The 21,614-nt window shown below is 41.9% G+C and overlaps 1 non-coding gene across 1 annotated transcript; it reads right to left on the bottom strand.

Moving 5' to 3' along the window:
- Nucleotides 1-20,019: 20,019 nt before the first annotated feature.
- On the bottom strand, nt 20,020-20,133 carry LOC140308390 (U5 spliceosomal RNA). The gene has a single exon (XR_011916341.1). It is a non-coding gene; the product is annotated as a U5 spliceosomal RNA (small nuclear RNA).
- Nucleotides 20,134-21,614: the final 1,481 nt, after the last annotated feature.

Genomic DNA, 21,614 nt, shown 5'->3' on the forward strand with positions numbered 1-21,614 from the left:
AAGAAGGTCTGAATGTCCACCAATAATTACTGAAAAATGGGTAAGAAAAGGTATGAATGCCCAACTATACATCATCAAAAGCAGAAGTGGATGTGTTCGGCCACAAGAAGGTTTGAATGTCCGACCATAGTTTGTAAAAGGCGGGTAAGAAAAGGTTCGAATGCCCGAACATACACAATCAAAAGAGGGAGCGGAGGTGTTTCGCTGTAAGAAGGTGTGAATGTCCGACCATAGTTGGTAAAAAGCGGGTAAGAAAAGGTTAAATTACCCGACTCTACACAATCAATAGCAGGAGCGGAGTTGTTCGGCTAAAAGAAGGTGTGAAAGTCCGACCATGGTTTGTAAAAAGCGGGTAAGAAAAGGTTCGAATGCCAAAATATACACCATCAAAAGCGGAAGCCGAGGTGTTCGGCTGCAAGTAGGTGTGAATGTCAGATCATAATTTGCAAAAAGCTGATGAGAAAGGTGTGAATGACCGACAATAATTGCTGAAAAATGTGTTAGAAAAGGTAAGAATGCCGGACAATTCATCATCAAAAGCGGGAGAAGAGGTGTTCGGCTGCAAGAAGCTGTGAATGTCCAGCCATAATTACCTAAAAACGGGTAAGAAAAGGTAGTATTGCCAGACCATAAATGATCAAAACAGGGAGCGGAGGTGTTCCGCCGAAAGAAGGTGTGAATGTCCGACCATAATTGGTAAAAAGCGGGTAAGAAAAGGTTAAAATACCCGACTGTACACAATCAATAGCGGGAGCGGAGTTGTTTGGCTACTAAAAGGTGTGAAAGTCCGACCATGGTTTGTAAAAAGCGGGTAAGAAAAGGTTCGAATGCCAAAATATACACCATCAAAAGAGGGAGCGGAGGTGTTCAGCTGAATGTCCATCAATAATTGTTAGAAAACATGAAAAAAAAATTTCGAATATCCAACCGCACATGATCATAAGTGGGAGAGGAGGTGTTCAGCTGCAAGAAGGTGTGAATGTCCACCCATAATTCCTCAAAAATGGGTAAAAAAAAAGGTGCGAATGCCTAACCATACATCATCGAAAGAGGGAGCGGAGGTGTTCCGCTGTAAGAAGGTGTGAATGTCCGACCATAGATGGTAAAAAGCGGGTAAGAAAAGGTTAAATTACCCGACTGTACACAATCAAAAGAGGGAGCGGAGTTGTTCAGCTAAGAGAAGGTGTGAAAGTCCGACCTTGGTTTGTAAAAAGCGGGTAAGAAAAGTTTCGTATGCCCGAATATACACCATCAAAAGCGGAAGCGGAGGTGTTCGGCTGCAAGATATTGTGAACGTCCGACCAAAGTTTGTAAAAAGCAGTTAAGAAAAGGTTCGAATATCTAACCAAACATAATCAAAAGCGGGAGCAGAGCTGTTCGACTGGAAGTAGGTGTGAATGTCAGATCATAATTTGCAAAAAGCTGATGAGAAAGGGTGAGAGTGCCCGACTATACACCCTCAAATGCGGTAGCGGAGTTGTTCGGCTGTGAGTAGGTGTGAATCTCCAACCATAATTGCTGAAAAATGTGTTAGAAAAGGTAAAAATGCCGGTCCATACATCATCAAAATCGGGAGAGGTGGTGTTCAGCTGCAAGAAGGTCTGAATGTCCATCAATAATTGCTAGAAAACATGAAAGAAAATTTTCGAATATCAAACCACACATCATCATAAGCGGGAGAGGAGGTGTTCAGCTACAAGAAGGTGTGAATGTCCGACCATAGCTTGTAAAAAATGGGTAAGAAAAGGTGCGAATGCTCAACCATACATCATAAAAAGCAGGAGTGGATGTGTTCGGCTAAAAGAAGGTTTGAATGTCCGACCATAGTTCGTAAAATGCGGGTAAGAAAAGGTTCGAATGCCTGAACATACACCATCAAAAGAGGGAGCGGAGGTGATCCGCTGTAAGACGGTGTGAATGTCCAACAATAGTTGGTAAAAAGCGGGTAAGAAAAGGTTAAAATACCCGACTGTACACAATCAATAGCGGGAGCGGAGTTGTTCGGCTACAAGAAGGTGTGAAAGTCCAACCATGGTTTGTAAAAAGCGGGTAAGAAAAGGTTCGAATGCCCGAATATATACCATCAAAAGCGGGAGCAGAGCTGTTCGACTGCAAGTAGGTGTGAATGTCAGATCATAATTTGCAAAAAGCTGATGAGAAATGGTGAGAATGCCCGACTATACACCATCAAATGCGGGAGCGGAAGTGTTCGGCTGTGAGTAGGTGTGAATGTCAAACCATAATTGCTGAAAAATGTGTTAGAAAAGACTAGAATGCCGGACCATACATCATCAAAAGCGGGAAAAGTGGTGTTCGGCTGCAAGTAGGTGTGAATGTCCAGCCATAATTACTCACAAACGGGGGAAGAAAAGGTAGTATTGCCAGACCATACATGATCAAAACAGGGAGCGGAGGTTCAGCTGCAAGGTGTGAATGTCTGACTATAGTTTGTAAAAAGCGGGTAAGACAAGGTGCGAATGCCCAACAATATATGATCAAAAGAGAGAGCGGAGGTGTTCGGCTGCAAGGTCTGAATGTCCAACCATAATTTGTAAAAACCGGGTAAGAAAAGGCTCGAAAGCCCGACTATACATCATCAAAAGCGGGACTTGAGGTCTTCAGCTGCAAGAAGGTGTGAATGTTCGACTAAAATTTGTAAAAAGCTGGTAAGACAAGGAGCGATGTCCCGACATTGTATGATCAAAAGCGGGAGCGGAGGTGTCCAGCTGTGAGTAGGTGTGAATGTCCGACCATAATTGCTGAAAAATGTGTTAGAAAAGGTAACAATACTGGACCATACATCATCAAAATTGGGAGAGGTGGTGTTCGGCTGCAAGAAGGTGTGAAAGTCTGACAATGGTTTGTAAAAAGCGGGTAAAAAAAGGTTCGAATGCCCGAATATACATCATCAAAAGCGGAAGCGGAGGTGTTCGGATGCAAGAAGGTGTGAACGTCCGACCAAAGTTTGTAAAAAGCAGTGAAAAGCGAGAAAAAGCATTTCGTGAGTTCTGCATGATTTGGGATTTTGCTTATAAAATGCATTACTTCACTCAAACTATGTTAAAACTGATTTTTCCTTCATATTTACCATGTCTAGAAATATTTAAACAAGAAAACAACGTTGTCTTTGCAGTAAAAGAAAGAGCAAATCTAAAGTTTCAGGAATCCGAGTATAAGCCTGCTTTCATGAGTTCTGCACGATTTCGGATTTTGCTATAAAATGAATTGCTTTGCTCAAACCAAGTTAAAACTGCTTTGTCCTTCCATATTCATCAATGTCTAGATCGACTTCAACAAAGAAAAACATTGGACTTTGCAGTAGAAGAAGTTGAAATCCATCTACACATTGATAATTATGAAGGACAATGCAGTTCCCACTTGCCCATAAGAAAATAAGCTTATTCTCGGATTCCTGATCCTTCAGTGTTGCTCTTTCTTCTACTGCAAAATACAATGTTGTTCTTTGTTGAAGTCGATCTAGACATTGATAAATATGAAGGAAAAAGCAGTTTTAACTTGGTTTGAGTGAATGAATTCATTTTATACATAAAATCCGAAATCGTGCAGAACTCATGAAAATAAGCTTATTCTCGGATTCCTAAAACTTTTGATTGGCTCTTTCTTTTACTGCAAAGTACAACGTTGTTTTTTTGTTTAAATCTATCGAGACATTGATAAATATGAAGGTAAAAGCCGTTTTAACATAGTTTGAGTGAAGGAATTGATTTTATAGATAAAATCCCAAATCATGCAGAACTCCTCAAAAGGGGCGTATGGCTTAATCACAAGTGTGGTTCTTTCTCATTCAGGGTAGTATGAGGAAGTTTATGCTTGAAATATATGTAGAAATGGGTACATATGAAGGACAAAGCAGTGTTAACTTAGTTTGAGTGAAGGAATTCATTTTATACATAAAATCCCAAATCATGCAGAACGTATGAAAAGAAGCTTATTCTCGGATTCCTGATCCTTCAGTTTTGCTCTTTCTTATACTGCAAAATACAATGTTGTTCTTTGTTGAAGTCGATCTAGACATTGATAAATATGAAGGAAAAAGCAGTTTTAACTTGGTTTGAGTGAATGAATTCATTTTATACATAAAATCCGAAATCGTGCAGAACTCATGAAAATAAGCTTATTCTCGGATTCCTAAAACTTTTGATTTGCTCTTTCTTTTATTGCAAAGTACAACGTTGATTTTTTCTTTAAATCTATCGAGACATTGATAAATATGAAGGTAAAAGCCGTTTTAACATAGTTTGAGTGAAGGAATTAATTTTATAGATAAAATCCCAAATCATGCAGAACTCCTCAAAAGGGAGGTATGGCTTAATCACAAGTGTGGCTCTTTCTCATTCAGGGTAATATGAGGAAGTTTATGCTTGAAATATATGTAGAAATGGGTACATATGAAGGACAAAGCAATGTTAACTTAGTTTGCGTGAAGAAATTCATTTTATACATAAAATCCGAAATCGTGCAGAACTCATGAAAATAAGCTTATTCTCGGATTCCTAAAACTTTTGACTTGCACTTTCTTTTACTGCAAAGTACAACGTTGTTTTTTGTTGAAATCTATCTAGACATTGATAAATACCAGCCGAAACTCTGCTGCCGCTTATGATAATTTATGGTTGGGCATTCTTACCTTTTCTTACCCGCTTTTTACAAATTATGATCTTACATTCACACCTACTTGCAGTCGAACACCTTCTCATCCACTTATGATCATGTGCGGTTGGGCTTTCGCACCTTTTCTTACCCATTTTTCAGTAATTATGGGTGGACATTCAGACCTTCTTGCAGCCGAAAACCTCCGCTCCTCTTTTGATCATACATTGTCGGGCATTCACACCTTGTCTTACCCGCTTTTTACAAACTTTAGTCGGACATTCAAACCTTCTTGCAGCTGAACCACCTCCGCTCCCTGTTTTGATCATATATGGTCTGGCAATAGTACCTTTTCTTACCCGTTTGTGAGTAATTATGGCTGGACATTCACACCTTCTTGCAGCCGAACACAACCTCTCCCGCTTTTGATGATATATGGTCCGGCATTCTTACCTTTTCTAACACATTTTTCAGCAATTATGGTCGGAGATTCACACCTACTCACAGACGAACACCTCCGCTCCCACATTTGATAGTGTATAGTCGGGCATTCTCACCCTTTCTCATCAGCTTTTTGCAAATTATGATCTGATATTCACACCTACTTGCAGTCGAACAGCTCTGCTCCCGCTTTTGATTATGTTTGGTTGGATATTCGAACATTTTCTTAATGCTTTTTACAAACTTTGGTCGGACGTTCACACCGTCTTGCAGCCGAACACCTCCGCTTCCGCTTTTGATGGTGTATAGTCGGGCATTCGAGCCTTTTCTTACCCACCTATTACTTACTATGGTTGGACATTCAAACCTTCTTGTAGCCGAACACATCCGCTCCTGCTTTTGATGATGTATGATTTGGCATTCGCACCTTGTCTTACCCATTTTTCGGTTATTATTGGTCGGACGTTCAGACCTTCTTGCACCTGAACACCTCTGCTCCCGCTTTTGATGGTGTATAGTCGGGCTTTCGAGCCTTTTCTTCCCCGATTTTTACAAATTATGGTTGGACATTCAGACCTTGCAGCCGAAAACCTCCGCTCCCTCTTTTGATCATACATTGTCGGGCATTCGCCCCTTGTCTTACACGGTTTTTACAAACTTTAGTCAGACATTCACACCTTGCAGCTGAACCACCTCCATTCCCTGTTTTGATCATGTGTGGTCTGGAAATACTACCTTTTCTTCCCCCGTTTGTGAGTAATTATGGCTGGACATTCACATCTACTTGCAGCCGAAAAACCACCTCTCCCGCTTTTGATGATGTATTGTCCGGCATTCTAGTCTTTTCTATCACATTTTTCAGCAATTATGATCTGACATTCACACCTACTTGCAGTCGAACAGCTCTGCTCCCGCTTTTGATTATGTTCGGTTGGATATTCAAACCTTTTCTTAACTGCTTTTTACAAACTTTGGTCGGACGTTCACAATATCTTGCAGCCGAACACCTCCGCTTCCGCTTTTGATGGTGTATATTCGGGCATACGAACCTTTTCTTACCCGCTTTTTACAAACCAAGGTTGGACTTTCACACCTTCTCTTAGCTGAACAACTCCGCTCCCTCTTTTGATTGTGTACAGTCGTGTAATTTAACCTTTTCTTACCCGCTTTTTACCATCTATGTTCGGACATTCACACCGTCTTACAGCGGAACACCTCCGCTCCCTCTTTTGATGATGTATGGTTAGGCATTCGCACCTTTTCTTACCCATTTTTCAGTAATTATGGGTAGACATTCACACCTCTTGCAGCTGAACACCTCCTCTCCCGCTTATGATCATGTGCAGTTTGATATTCGAAAATTTTCTTTCATGTTTTCTAGCAGTTATTGATGGACATTCAGACCGTCTTGCAGCTGAACACCTCCGCTCCCACTTTTGATGGTGTATAGTCGGGCTTTTGAGCCTTTTCTTCCCCGGTTTTTACAAATTATGGTTGGACATTCAGACCTTCTTGCAGCCGAAAACCTCCACTCCCTCTTTTGATCATACATTGTCGGGCATTCGCACCTTTTCTTACCCGCTTTTTACAAACCATGGTCGGACTTTCACACCTTTTAGTAGCCGAACAACTCCGCTCCCGCTATTGATTGTGTACAGTCGGGTATTTTAACCTTTTCTTACCCGCTTTTTACCAACTATGGTTGGACATTCACACCTTCTTACAGCAGAACACCTCCGCTCCCTGTTTTGATTATGTATGGTTTGACATTCGCACCTTCTCTCACCCGCCTTTTACTATGGTCGGCCATTCACAGCTTCCTCTCCACCATACTTGTATGGTGGGATATTCACACCCACCTGCATCCGAAGACCTCCGCCCCCACTTTTGTTGATATTTAGTCGGTCATTCGCACCTTACCCGCTTTTGGCAAACTATGGCCTTCTTGCAGCCCAACACCTCTGATCTTGCTTTTGATGATGTAAGGTTGGGCATTCAGACCTTGCTTCACCTGCTTTTCACCAAATATAGTCGGACATTCACACCCACTTGCATCCGAAGACCTCCGCCCCAAATTTTGTTGATATTTAGTCGGACATTCGCACCTTACCCGCTTTTGGCAAACTATGGCCTGCTTGCAGCCAAACACCTCTGATCTCGCTTTTGATGATGTAAGGTTGGGCATTCAGACCTTGCTTCACCTGCTTATCAATCAATAGCGGGAGCGGAGTTGTTTGGCTACTAAAAGGTGTGAAAGTCCGACCATGGTTTGTAAAAAGCGGGTAAGAAAAGGTTCGAATGCCAAAATATACACCATCAAAATAGGGAGCGGAGGTGTTCAGCTGCAAGAAGGTCTGAATGTCCATCAATAATTGCGAGAAAACATGAAAAAAATTTTTCGAATATCCAACCGCACATGATCATAAGTGGGAGAGGAGGTGTTCAGCTGCAAGAAGGTTTGAATGTCCGACCATAGTTTGTAAAAAGCGGGTAAGAAAAGGTTCAAATGCCCGAACATACACCATCAAAAGAGGCAGCGGAGGTGTTCCGCCATAAGAAGGTGTGAATGTCCGACCGTAGTTGGTAAAAAGTGGGTAAGAAAAGGTTAAAAAACCCGACTGTACACAATCAATAGCGGGAGCGGAGTTGTTCGGCTACAAGAAGGTGTGAAAGTCCGACCATAGTTTGTAAAACGCGGGTAAGACAAGGTGCGAATGCCCGACAATGTATGATCAAAAGAGGGAGCGGAGATTTTAGGCTGCAAGGTCTGAATTTCCAACCATAATTTGTAAACACCGTTGAAGAAAAGCCTCCAAAGCCCGACTATACACCATCAAAAGCGGGAGCGGAGGTATTCAGCTGCAAGAAGGTCTGAATGTCCACCAATAATTACTGAAAAATGGGTAAGAAAAGGTATGAATGCCCAACTATACATCATCAAAAGCAGAAGTGGATGTGTTCGGCCACAAGAAGGTTTGAATGTCCGACCATAGTTTGTAAAAGGCGGGTAAGAAAAGGTTCGAATGCCCGAACATACACAATCAAAAGAGGGAGCGGAGGTGTTTCGCTGTAAGAAGGTGTGAATGTCCGACCATAGTTGGTAAAAAGCGGGTAAGAAAAGGTTAAATTACCCGACTCTACACAATCAATAGCAGGAGCGGAGTTGTTCGGCTAAAAGAAGGTGTGAAAGTCCGACCATGGTTTGTAAAAAGCGGGTAAGAAAAGGTTCGAATGCCAAAATATACACCATCAAAAGCGGAAGCCGAGGTGTTCGGCTGCAAGTAGGTGTGAATGTCAGATCATAATTTGCAAAAAGCTGATGAGAAAGGTGTGAATGACCGACAATAATTGCTGAAAAATGTGTTAGAAAAGGTAAGAATGCCGGACAATTCATCATCAAAAGCGGGAGAAGAGGTGTTCGGCTGCAAGAAGCTGTGAATGTCCAGCCATAATTACCTAAAAACGGGTAAGAAAAGGTAGTATTGCCAGACCATAAATGATCAAAACAGGGAGCGGAGGTGTTCCGCCGAAAGAAGGTGTGAATGTCCGACCATAATTGGTAAAAAGCGGGTAAGAAAAGGTTAAAATACCCGACTGTACACAATCAATAGCGGGAGCGGAGTTGTTCGGCTACAAGAAGGTGTGAAAGTCCGACCATGGTTTGTAAAACGCGGGTAAGACAAGGTGCGAATGCCCGACAATGTATGATCAAAAGAGGGAGCAGAGGTGTTCGGCTGCAAGGTCTGAATTTCCAACAATAATTTGTAAACACCGTTGAAGAAAAGCCTCGAAAGCCCGACTATACACCATCAAAAGCGGGAGCAGAGGTGTTCAGCTGCAAGAAGGTCTGAATGTCCACCAATAATTACTGAAAAATGGGTAAGAAAAGGTGTGAATGCCCCACTATACATCATAAAAAGCAGAAGTGGATGTGTTCGGCCACAAGAAGGTTTGAATTTCCAACCATAGTTTGTAAAAGGCGGGTAAGAAAAGGTTTGAATGCCCGAACATACACAATCAAAAGAGGGAGCGGAGGTGTTTCGCTGCAAGAAGGTGTGAATGTCCGAGCATAGTTTATAAAAAGTCGGTAAGAAAAGGTTCGAATGCCAGAACATACACCATCAAAAGAGGGAGCGGAGGTGTTCCGCTGTAAGAAGGTGTGAATGTCCGACCATAGTTGGTAAAAAGCGGGTAAGAAAAGGTTAAAATACCCGACTCTACACAATCAATAGCGGGAGCGGAGTTATTCGGCTAAAAGAAGGTGTGAAAGTCCGACCATGGTTTGTAAAAAGCGGGTAAGAAAAGGTTCGAATGCCAAAATATACACCATCAAAAGCGGAAGCCGAGGTGTTCGGCTGCAAGTAGGTGTGAATGTCAGATCATAATTTGCAAAAAGCTGATGAGAAAGGTGTGAATGCCCGACAATAATTGCTGAAAAATGTGTTAGAAAAGGTAAGAATGCCGGACCATTCATCATCAAAAGCGGGAGAAGAGGTGTTCGGCTGCAAGAAGCTGTGAATGTCCAGCCATAATTACCTAAAAACGGGTAAGAAAAGGTAGTATTGCCAGACCATAAATTATCAAAACAGGGAGCGGAGGTGTTCCGCTGAAAGAAGGTGTGAATGTCCGACCATAATTGGTAAAAAGCGGGTAAGAAAAGGTTAAAATACCCGACTGTACACAATCAATAGCGGGAGCGGAGTTGTTTGGCTACTAAAAGGTGTGAAAGTCCGACCATGGTTTGTAAAAAGCGGGTAAGAAAAGGTTCGAATGCCAAAATATACACCATCAAAATAGGGAGCGGAGGTGTTCAGCTGCAAGAAGGTGTGAATGTCCATCAATAATTGCGAGAAAACATGAAAAAAATTTTTCGAATATCCAACCGCACATGATCATAAGTGGGAGAGGAGGTGTTCAGCTGCAAGAAGGTTTGAATGTCCGACCATAGTTTGTAAAAAGCGGGTAAGAAAAGGTTCAAATGCCCGAACATACACCATCAAAAGAGGCAGCGGAGGTGTTCCGCCATAAGAAGGTGTGAATGTCCGACCGTAGTTGGTAAAAAGTGGGTAAGAAAAGGTTAAAAAACCCGACTGTACACAATCAATAGCGGGAGCGGAGTTGTTCGGCTACAAGAAGGTGTGAAAGTCCGACCATAGTTTGTAAAACGCGGGTAAGACAAGGTGCGAATGCCCGACAATGTATGATCAAAAGAGGGAGCGGAGATTTTAGGCTGCAAGGTCTGAATTTCCAACCATAATTTGTAAACACCGTTGAAGAAAAGCCTCCAAAGCCCGACTATACACCATCAAAAGCGGGAGCGGAGGTATTCAGCTGCAAGAAGGTCTGAATGTCCACCAATAATTACTGAAAAATGGGTAAGAAAAGGTATGAATGCCCAACTATACATCATCAAAAGCAGAAGTGGATGTGTTCGGCCACAAGAAGGTTTGAATGTCCGACCATAGTTTGTAAAAGGCGGGTAAGAAAAGGTTCGAATGCCCGAACATACACAATCAAAAGAGGGAGCGGAGGTGTTTCGCTGTAAGAAGGTGTGAATGTCCGACCATAGTTGGTAAAAAGCGGGTAAGAAAAGGTTAAATTACCCGACTCTACACAATCAATAGCAGGAGCGGAGTTGTTCGGCTAAAAGAAGGTGTGAAAGTCCGACCATGGTTTGTAAAAAGCGGGTAAGAAAAGGTTCGAATGCCAAAATATACACCATCAAAAGCGGAAGCCGAGGTGTTCGGCTGCAAGTAGGTGTGAATGTCAGATCATAATTTGCAAAAAGCTGATGAGAAAGGTGTGAATGACCGACAATAATTGCTGAAAAATGTGTTAGAAAAGGTAAGAATGCCGGACAATTCATCATCAAAAGCGGGAGAAGAGGTGTTCGGCTGCAAGAAGCTGTGAATGTCCAGCCATAATTACCTAAAAACGGGTAAGAAAAGGTAGTATTGCCAGACCATAAATGATCAAAACAGGGAGCGGAGGTGTTCCGCCGAAAGAAGGTGTGAATGTCCGACCATAATTGGTAAAAAGCGGGTAAGAAAAGGTTAAAATACCCGACTGTACACAATCAATAGCGGGAGCGGAGTTGTTTGGCTACTAAAAGGTGTGAAAGTCCGACCATGGTTTGTAAAAAGCGGGTAAGAAAAGGTTCGAATGCCAAAATATACACCATCAAAAGAGGGAGCGGAGGTGTTCAGCTGAATGTCCATCAATAATTGTTAGAAAACATGAAAAAAAAATTTCGAATATCCAACCGCACATGATCATAAGTGGGAGAGGAGGTGTTCAGCTGCAAGAAGGTGTGAATGTCCACCCATAATTCCTCAAAAATGGGTAAAAAAAAAGGTGCGAATGCCTAACCATACATCATCGAAAGAGGGAGCGGAGGTGTTCCGCTGTAAGAAGGTGTGAATGTCCGACCATAGATGGTAAAAAGCGGGTAAGAAAAGGTTAAATTACCCGACTGTACACAATCAAAAGAGGGAGCGGAGTTGTTCAGCTAAGAGAAGGTGTGAAAGTCCGACCTTGGTTTGTAAAAAGCGGGTAAGAAAAGTTTCGTATGCCCGAATATACACCATCAAAAGCGGAAGCGGAGGTGTTCGGCTGCAAGATATTGTGAACGTCCGACCAAAGTTTGTAAAAAGCAGTTAAGAAAAGGTTCGAATATCTAACCAAACATAATCAAAAGCGGGAGCAGAGCTGTTCGACTGGAAGTAGGTGTGAATGTCAGATCATAATTTGCAAAAAGCTGATGAGAAAGGGTGAGAGTGCCCGACTATACACCCTCAAATGCGGTAGCGGAGTTGTTCGGCTGTGAGTAGGTGTGAATCTCCAACCATAATTGCTGAAAAATGTGTTAGAAAAGGTAAAAATGCCGGTCCATACATCATCAAAATCGGGAGAGGTGGTGTTCAGCTGCAAGAAGGTCTGAATGTCCATCAATAATTGCTAGAAAACATGAAAGAAAATTTTCGAATATCAAACCACACATCATCATAAGCGGGAGAGGAGGTGTTCAGCTACAAGAAGGTGTGAATGTCCGACCATAGCTTGTAAAAAATGGGTAAGAAAAGGTGCGAATGCTCAACCATACATCATAAAAAGCAGGAGTGGATGTGTTCGGCTAAAAGAAGGTTTGAATGTCCGACCATAGTTCGTAAAATGCGGGTAAGAAAAGGTTCGAATGCCTGAACATACACCATCAAAAGAGGGAGCGGAGGTGATCCGCTGTAAGACGGTGTGAATGTCCAACAATAGTTGGTAAAAAGCGGGTAAGAAAAGGTTAAAATACCCGACTGTACACAATCAATAGCGGGAGCGGAGTTGTTCGGCTACAAGAAGGTGTGAAAGTCCAACCATGGTTTGTAAAAAGCGGGTAAGAAAAGGTTCGAATGCCCGAATATATACCATCAAAAGCGGGAGCAGAGCTGTTCGACTGCAAGTAGGTGTGAATGTCAGATCATAATTTGCAAAAAGCTGATGAGAAATGGTGAGAATGCCCGACTATACACCATCAAATGCGGGAGCGGAAGTGTTCGGCTGTGAGTAGGTGTGAATGTCAAACCATAATTGCTGAAAAATGTGTTAGAAAAGACTAGAATGCCGGACCATACATCATCAAAAGCGGGAAAAGTGGTGTTCGGCTGCAAGTAGGTGTGAATGTCCAGCCATAATTACTCACAAACGGGGGAAGAAAAGGTAGTATTGCCAGACCATACATGATCAAAACAGGGAGCGGAGGTTCAGCTGCAAGGTGTGAATGTCTGACTATAGTTTGTAAAAAGCGGGTAAGACAAGGTGCGAATGCCCAACAATATATGATCAAAAGAGAGAGCGGAGGTGTTCGGCTGCAAGGTCTGAATGTCCAACCATAATTTGTAAAAACCGGGTAAGAAAAGGCTCGAAAGCCCGACTATACATCATCAAAAGCGGGACTTGAGGTCTTCAGCTGCAAGAAGGTGTGAATGTTCGACTAAAATTTGTAAAAAGCTGGTAAGACAAGGAGCGATGTCCCGACATTGTATGATCAAAAGCGGGAGCGGAGGTGTCCAGCTGTGAGTAGGTGTGAATGTCCGACCATAATTGCTGAAAAATGTGTTAGAAAAGGTAACAATACTGGACCATACATCATCAAAATTGGGAGAGGTGGTGTTCGGCTGCAAGAAGGTGTGAAAGTCTGACAATGGTTTGTAAAAAGCGGGTAAAAAAAGGTTCGAATGCCCGAATATACATCATCAAAAGCGGAAGCGGAGGTGTTCGGATGCAAGAAGGTGTGAACGTCCGACCAAAGTTTGTAAAAAGCAGTGAAAAGCGAGAAAAAGCATTTCGTGAGTTCTGCATGATTTGGGATTTTGCTTATAAAATGCATTACTTCACTCAAACTATGTTAAAACTGATTTTTCCTTCATATTTACCATGTCTAGAAATATTTAAACAAGAAAACAACGTTGTCTTTGCAGTAAAAGAAAGAGCAAATCTAAAGTTTCAGGAATCCGAGTATAAGCCTGCTTTCATGAGTTCTGCACGATTTCGGATTTTGCTATAAAATGAATTGCTTTGCTCAAACCAAGTTAAAACTGCTTTGTCCTTCCATATTCATCAATGTCTAGATCGACTTCAACAAAGAAAAACATTGGACTTTGCAGTAGAAGAAGTTGAAATCCATCTACACATTGATAATTATGAAGGACAATGCAGTTCCCACTTGCCCATAAGAAAATAAGCTTATTCTCGGATTCCTGATCCTTCAGTGTTGCTCTTTCTTCTACTGCAAAATACAATGTTGTTCTTTGTTGAAGTCGATCTAGACATTGATAAATATGAAGGAAAAAGCAGTTTTAACTTGGTTTGAGTGAATGAATTCATTTTATACATAAAATCCGAAATCGTGCAGAACTCATGAAAATAAGCTTATTCTCGGATTCCTAAAACTTTTGATTGGCTCTTTCTTTTACTGCAAAGTACAACGTTGTTTTTTTGTTTAAATCTATCGAGACATTGATAAATATGAAGGTAAAAGCCGTTTTAACATAGTTTGAGTGAAGGAATTGATTTTATAGATAAAATCCCAAATCATGCAGAACTCCTCAAAAGGGGCGTATGGCTTAATCACAAGTGTGGTTCTTTCTCATTCAGGGTAGTATGAGGAAGTTTATGCTTGAAATATATGTAGAAATGGGTACATATGAAGGACAAAGCAGTGTTAACTTAGTTTGAGTGAAGGAATTCATTTTATACATAAAATCCCAAATCATGCAGAACGTATGAAAAGAAGCTTATTCTCGGATTCCTGATCCTTCAGTTTTGCTCTTTCTTATACTGCAAAATACAATGTTGTTCTTTGTTGAAGTCGATCTAGACATTGATAAATATGAAGGAAAAAGCAGTTTTAACTTGGTTTGAGTGAATGAATTCATTTTATACATAAAATCCGAAATCGTGCAGAACTCATGAAAATAAGCTTATTCTCGGATTCCTAAAACTTTTGATTTGCTCTTTCTTTTATTGCAAAGTACAACGTTGATTTTTTCTTTAAATCTATCGAGACATTGATAAATATGAAGGTAAAAGCCGTTTTAACATAGTTTGAGTGAAGGAATTAATTTTATAGATAAAATCCCAAATCATGCAGAACTCCTCAAAAGGGAGGTATGGCTTAATCACAAGTGTGGCTCTTTCTCATTCAGGGTAATATGAGGAAGTTTATGCTTGAAATATATGTAGAAATGGGTACATATGAAGGACAAAGCAATGTTAACTTAGTTTGCGTGAAGAAATTCATTTTATACATAAAATCCGAAATCGTGCAGAACTCATGAAAATAAGCTTATTCTCGGATTCCTAAAACTTTTGACTTGCACTTTCTTTTACTGCAAAGTACAACGTTGTTTTTTGTTGAAATCTATCTAGACATTGATAAATACCAGCCGAAACTCTGCTGCCGCTTATGATAATTTATGGTTGGGCATTCTTACCTTTTCTTACCCGCTTTTTACAAATTATGATCTTACATTCACACCTACTTGCAGTCGAACACCTTCTCATCCACTTATGATCATGTGCGGTTGGGCTTTCGCACCTTTTCTTACCCATTTTTCAGTAATTATGGGTGGACATTCAGACCTTCTTGCAGCCGAAAACCTCCGCTCCTCTTTTGATCATACATTGTCGGGCATTCACACCTTGTCTTACCCGCTTTTTACAAACTTTAGTCGGACATTCAAACCTTCTTGCAGCTGAACCACCTCCGCTCCCTGTTTTGATCATATATGGTCTGGCAATAGTACCTTTTCTTACCCGTTTGTGAGTAATTATGGCTGGACATTCACACCTTCTTGCAGCCGAACACAACCTCTCCCGCTTTTGATGATATATGGTCCGGCATTCTTACCTTTTCTAACACATTTTTCAGCAATTATGGTCGGAGATTCACACCTACTCACAGACGAACACCTCCGCTCCCACATTTGATAGTGTATAGTCGGGCATTCTCACCCTTTCTCATCAGCTTTTTGCAAATTATGATCTGATATTCACACCTACTTGCAGTCGAACAGCTCTGCTCCCGCTTTTGATTATGTTTGGTTGGATATTCGAACATTTTCTTAATGCTTTTTACAAACTTTGGTCGGACGTTCACACCGTCTTGCAGCCGAACACCTCCGCTTCCGCTTTTGATGGTGTATAGTCGGGCATTCGAGCCTTTTCTTACCCACCTATTACTTACTATGGTTGGACATTCAAACCTTCTTGTAGCCGAACACATCCGCTCCTGCTTTTGATGATGTATGATTTGGCATTCGCACCTTGTCTTACCCATTTTTCGGTTATTATTGGTCGGACGTTCAGACCTTCTTGCACCTGAACACCTCTGCTCCCGCTTTTGATGGTGTATAGTCGGGCTTTCGAGCCTTTTCTTCCCCGATTTTTACAAATTATGGTTGGACATTCAGACCTTGCAGCCGAAAACCTCCGCTCCCTCTTTTGATCATACATTGTCGGGCATTCGCCCCTTGTCTTACACGGTTTTTACAAACTTTAGTCAGACATTCACACCTTGCAGCTGAACCACCTCCATTCCCTGTTTTGATCATGTGTGGTCTGGAAATACTACCTTTTCTTCCCCCGTTTGTGAGTAATTATGGCTGGACATTCACATCTACTTGCAGCCGAAAAACCACCTCTCCCGCTTTTGATGATGTATTGTCCGGCATTCTAGTCTTTTCTATCACATTTTTCAGCAATTATGATCTGACATTCACACCTACTTGCAGTCGAACAGCTCTGCTCCCGCTTTTGATTATGTTCGGTTGGATATTCAAACCTTTTCTTAACTGCTTTTTACAAACTTTGGTCGGACGTTCACAATATCTTGCAGCCGAACACCTCCGCTTCCGCTTTTGATGGTGTATATTCGGGCATACGAACCTTTTCTTACCCGCTTTTTACAAACCAAGGTTGGACTTTCACACCTTCTCTTAGCTGAACAACTCCGCTCCCTCTTTTGATTGTGTACAGTCGTGTAATTTAACCTTTTCTTACCCGCTTTTTACCATCTATGTTCGGACATTCACACCGTCTTACAGCGGAACACCTCCGCTCCCTCTTTTGATGATGTATGGTTAGGCATTCGCACCTTTTCTTACCCATTTTTCAGTAATTATGGGTAGACATTCACACCTCTTGCAGCTGAACACCTCCTCTCCCGCTTATGATCATGTGCAGTTTGATATTCGAAAATTTTCTTTCATGTTTTCTAGCAGTTATTGATGGACATTCAGACCGTCTTGCAGCTGAACACCTCCGCTCCCACTTTTGATGGTGTATAGTCGGGCTTTTGAGCCTTTTCTTCCCCGGTTTTTACAAATTATGGTTGGACATTCAGACCTTCTTGCAGCCGAAAACCTCCACTCCCTCTTTTGATCATACATTGTCGGGCATTCGCACCTTTTCTTACCCGCTTTTTACAAACCATGGTCGGACTTTCACACCTTTTAGTAGCCGAACAACTCCGCTCCCGCTATTGATTGTGTACAGTCGGGTATTTTAACCTTTTCTTACCCGCTTTTTACCAACTATGGTTGGACATTCACACCTTCTTACAGCAGAACACCTCCGCTCCCTGTTTTGATTATGTATGGTTTGACATTCGCACCTTCTCTCACCCGCCTTTTACTATGGTCGGCCATTCACAGCTTCCTCTCCACCATACTTGTATGGTGGGATATTCACACCCACCTGCATCCGAAGACCTCCGCCCCCACTTTTGTTGATATTTAGTCGGTCATTCGCACCTTACCCGCTTTTGGCAAACTATGGCCTTCTTGCAGCCCAACACCTCTGATCTTGCTTTTGATGATGTAAGGTTGGGCATTCAGACCTTGCTTCACCTGCTTTTCACCAAATATAGTCGGACATTCACACCCACTTGCATCCGAAGACCTCCGCCCCAAATTTTGTTGATATTTAGTCGGACATTCGCACCTTACCCGCTTTTGGCAAACTATGGCCTGCTTGCAGCCAAACACCTCTGATCTCGCTTTTGATGATGTAAGGTTGGGCATTCAGACCTTGCTTCACCTGCTTTTCACCAAATATAGTCGGACATTCACACCTTCTTGCAGCCGAACACTTCCGCTCCACCTTTTAGTGTTCTATCACACCTTCCTCTTTGTACATGTTACTATAAAAGGTATGTACAGTTTCAATCATCTCTTGTGTGGATTTTGTTAAAAACCCATCTTCTCTTTTTAGATTTTGAATACACTCCTTTTTATTTATAACTTTCTTTCTTTTTCACCTTCCTCAATTTCCTGCTCCCTGCTTCTTACAAAAATTCCTTTACTCTTTATTTCTGCTAAAACTGACATTTCCTTTTTGACATCTTTGATTTCTTCTTTAAAGTCTATGCCACACTGATTTAGTTTAAAGTAGCGCTGTAAGCGTTTATGTAGTCCCATCATACATCTATTCTCTTTCCTTTTTTTACGTTTACCTTGCTGTTTAAAAAAAGTCTGGGTCGTTTCCTTCACCATTTCCCACCATTGTGCATGTGTTTCGTAGAGGTCTTGAAGGGTCTGCCACTCTTTATAACATTCCCTGTACTGACTGACTATGATTTCATCCTCCAACAGGGAACAGTTGAGTTTCCACAGACCACTTCCTACCGTCACACCAGAAGGGGGTGAAAGGGTGCAGGAGAGCATAAGGTGGTCTGAAAAGAAAACAGGGGTTAATCTAACATCAGTGGGTGGGCAATCTCTAGTAAAGAAATAATCAATGCGAGAGGCTCTGGTGCCATCATGACTAAACCAGGTGAAGCCCTCCTCTCTGGGATGCATGGTTTTAAAACAGTCAGTAAGCTTAAAATCCCTGCATATGCCCTGAAGTAAAATCGAAGTCTTATCCACTTTAAAATCTACCCCTGCTCTTTTTCTATCTTTCCTGCTCAAGATACAGTTAAAATCCCCTCCTACAACTAAAGGTACTTGCCCTAGCATGTAAAGCTGTATATCTTCTAAAAGGTCATACCTTTCATTTTTTCCATTGAAACCATAAATATTTAAGAGGTTAAAGTCTTGCCCCATAAAATTCAAGTGTGCTAAAAGTGCCCGTCCGTCTCTCACCACTGTGCTACCTTTCACCAGAACATGCGGATTTTTAATTAGAATGGCCACACCATCATTTTTATTTTGATTTGAGCCACTCCATATCGATAAATGGGGCCACATTTCCTCCCATTGTCTATGGTTTTTTAAAAAAGGTAGTCCACATTCTTGTATTAAAAACACATCTGATTTTATGGAGTCTAAGAAGGATAAAATACTCTGGGCTCTTGTCTTTGATTTCACACTTCTCACATTTAGTGTTGAGATGGTGAGAACCATTAAAAGCATAAAGGAAAGTAGGTATGTCATTTTCGTTTTTCTAAGTTATCAAAACAAATTACACACAGGTTATTTCTTGGGAAACTAGCTCTTCCTTCATTTCTTTAGGTGAAAAGTGAGTAGGGTGATCTATATTTCCTTTTCGGACTCTCGGTGTTGGCCTCTGACGCAATGTTGCATTTAACTTTGAGTCCCTGGGGGTTGATTGCAGAGCTGAAGTTAAAAAGGAGACCTCATTTGGTGAGTCGGAGGGGAAGACTCTAGGTTCTTCCACTGAAGAACTGTCTGAAAGGGACCTAACCCTTCCCCTCTTCTCTGATACCACTGGGGAATCAGAGGCTCAGATGCCGTCCTCTTCGGCTGTTGACCTTCGGGGAGGTGAGTATCTTCACTAGACTCACCTGTCTGCTCTTCCTCCTCATTTAGCGTAGCTCCACCCTCTGCCTGTGAATTCTCACAGACTTCAACACTGAGTGGTGAGGCCTCTACAGGCCCCTCCCCTTTTTGCTCCTCACTTCCAATCCAAGCTTTTGGCGGGAAGTTTGAATTTATTGGGTCAACCTCTTCACTTTGTTCACCAACTGCCACCTTTGGTCCTTCTCTTTGTTGGCTTGACTGTGGCTTTATCGTCTTTAATTTGTTGGCAAAAGATTTAGGGCAATCTCTGAAGAGGTGATTTAATTCTCCACAGAGATTACATTTCCTGCCATTTGGACACTCTCCAAAAGTTTGCCCAATTTCTCTGCTCTTCCCACATAACACCTTGGTACAAGCCTCAACCAGGTGCCCATGCTCACCACACTTGCGGCAGAACGTGGGCTGACCCTGGTAGTGGATGTAACCTCGGTTTTCAAGGTGGCCAGAGTGTCGCCCACCCGCTGCACTGAGCACTCTTCAGCCCTTTTAAATGGTATAACTTTGCACTCCCGCACGCTCCAGCAAGCACCATTCAAGCAACAACTTTGCACTCCAGCTTCGAACATCGGCACAGTCGCAAATAGTAAGGCGACTCTACTCAGAGAAGTCACTCTGCACAGTAAGAAGATTTCTTTTGCACAGACAGAAAGGGCTTCACCCGCAAAGGTAAAGCCTGCCAAAAATAGAAACAACTCATTAGTGCTGCTCTCCACAGAAATCTTTAGTAAAAGGCGAAAGACTTGTACGTTATGAAGAGAAACCAGAGTACGATTATCCGTCACTGCGGGAGCAGGGCATCAGGCTTGTTGGCATAGCCACCTTCCCCATGGTGAGCTTTGCTTGGTTGAGACGCTTGCTCCCCCCCCTTGCTCCTCGGCTGACCAAGTAGGAACAATCACGCCCTATTCGATGGCTGCCTTGTCTTTTACTCTGTGCAAAAGACAAGGCAGCAACAAAAACACCACGAGAATCCCGTATTGAGGCTTTGTTCTGACCGCTCATTCGGGGTCGCGTTTCTTTCAAGCAATTCTCCTGGTTAGCCCACACTCGGCTCGCTCCCATAGCCGTGTTAAAGTCTACTTCGCATTCACTCTCTTTTCTCAGCAGACTCTTGGGATTTTATCTATAAAATGAATTCCTTCACTCAAACTATGTGAAAACTGCTTTGTCCTTAATATTTACCATGTCTAGAAAGATTTAAACAAAAAAAACAACGTTGTACTTTGCAGTAAAAGAAAGAGCAAATCTAAAGTTTCAGGAATCCGAGAATAAGCTTACTTTCATGAGTGCTTCACGATTTCGGATTTTGCTATAAAATGAATTCCTTCACTCAAACTAAATTAAAACTGCTAAACCGCTAATCTGTTATATGTAAGGCAGATGTCAAATTCACCGAAATAGGATCAAAGGGTATTCGGCCAATCGAGCTGTAGCAGCTTCGGTAAAAGAGTATAAGTTGAAGAGTTTGTGAATAAAGGTGTGCGCACACATAGTGTGCTGTACGAAAATAGGCAGGGAGCAATGCCGGCTGGGGTATATGTTCTTGTATGTTGTCTGACTGTTTGATTTGAATGTGTTGTGTAAGTGTCCTGTTGAATGTTACATGTTTGGGCTTTGACACGCTTCACTGTGGTTGTTAACTGTGTGGTGTGTCCTGAAATGTTATATGTTTGGGCTGTGTGACATGCTTAATGCTTGTCAGTAGCTACCCACTTATTCATATATAGCAACTGACAACATAAGAAGTCCGGACATACTTTGATAGTAGTTGTAGAAGTATCCTTATTGATAATAGATCACTAATTCATAGTGATAGAACAGTAGATGAACAGGTGCTTGCACATGTCTCACGAAAATAAAATGGGTGTATGATTGCTGACGGCAGAGCAATACTGCCAAACTTATGAGTTCTTGTGGCAAACTTGATTCAGTGTCTTGACGTGTATACGCTGTTTCGCTGACTTGATTGTCACAAGAAACAAAGTGTGTTTGATAAGATCCGACCATTTTATTACGGGAGGATCAGTATGTATGGATTCTGATGTGACTGATAAACCCATTCGTATCTTAAGCATAATCTAATACATGAGACAACGCCCTGGCACACGATAAAAAAAAAAAAGAGAGAGAGCGGTTTTGTGTCCCACTCTAAAACTGTCAGGCAGTCGGTCGAGTTTTTCAAAATCTTTAAAAACATCTAAAATGTCTGATGATAAAAGGTCCCAATAGGTCAGATAGAATTCTGCAGGA

This window comes from Leuresthes tenuis, unplaced genomic scaffold (genome assembly GCF_036924035.1).
Source record: "Leuresthes tenuis unplaced genomic scaffold, fLeuTen1.0.hap1 SCAF_5, whole genome shotgun sequence".
Classification (NCBI taxonomy): Eukaryota; Metazoa; Chordata; class Actinopteri; order Atheriniformes; family Atherinopsidae; genus Leuresthes; species Leuresthes tenuis.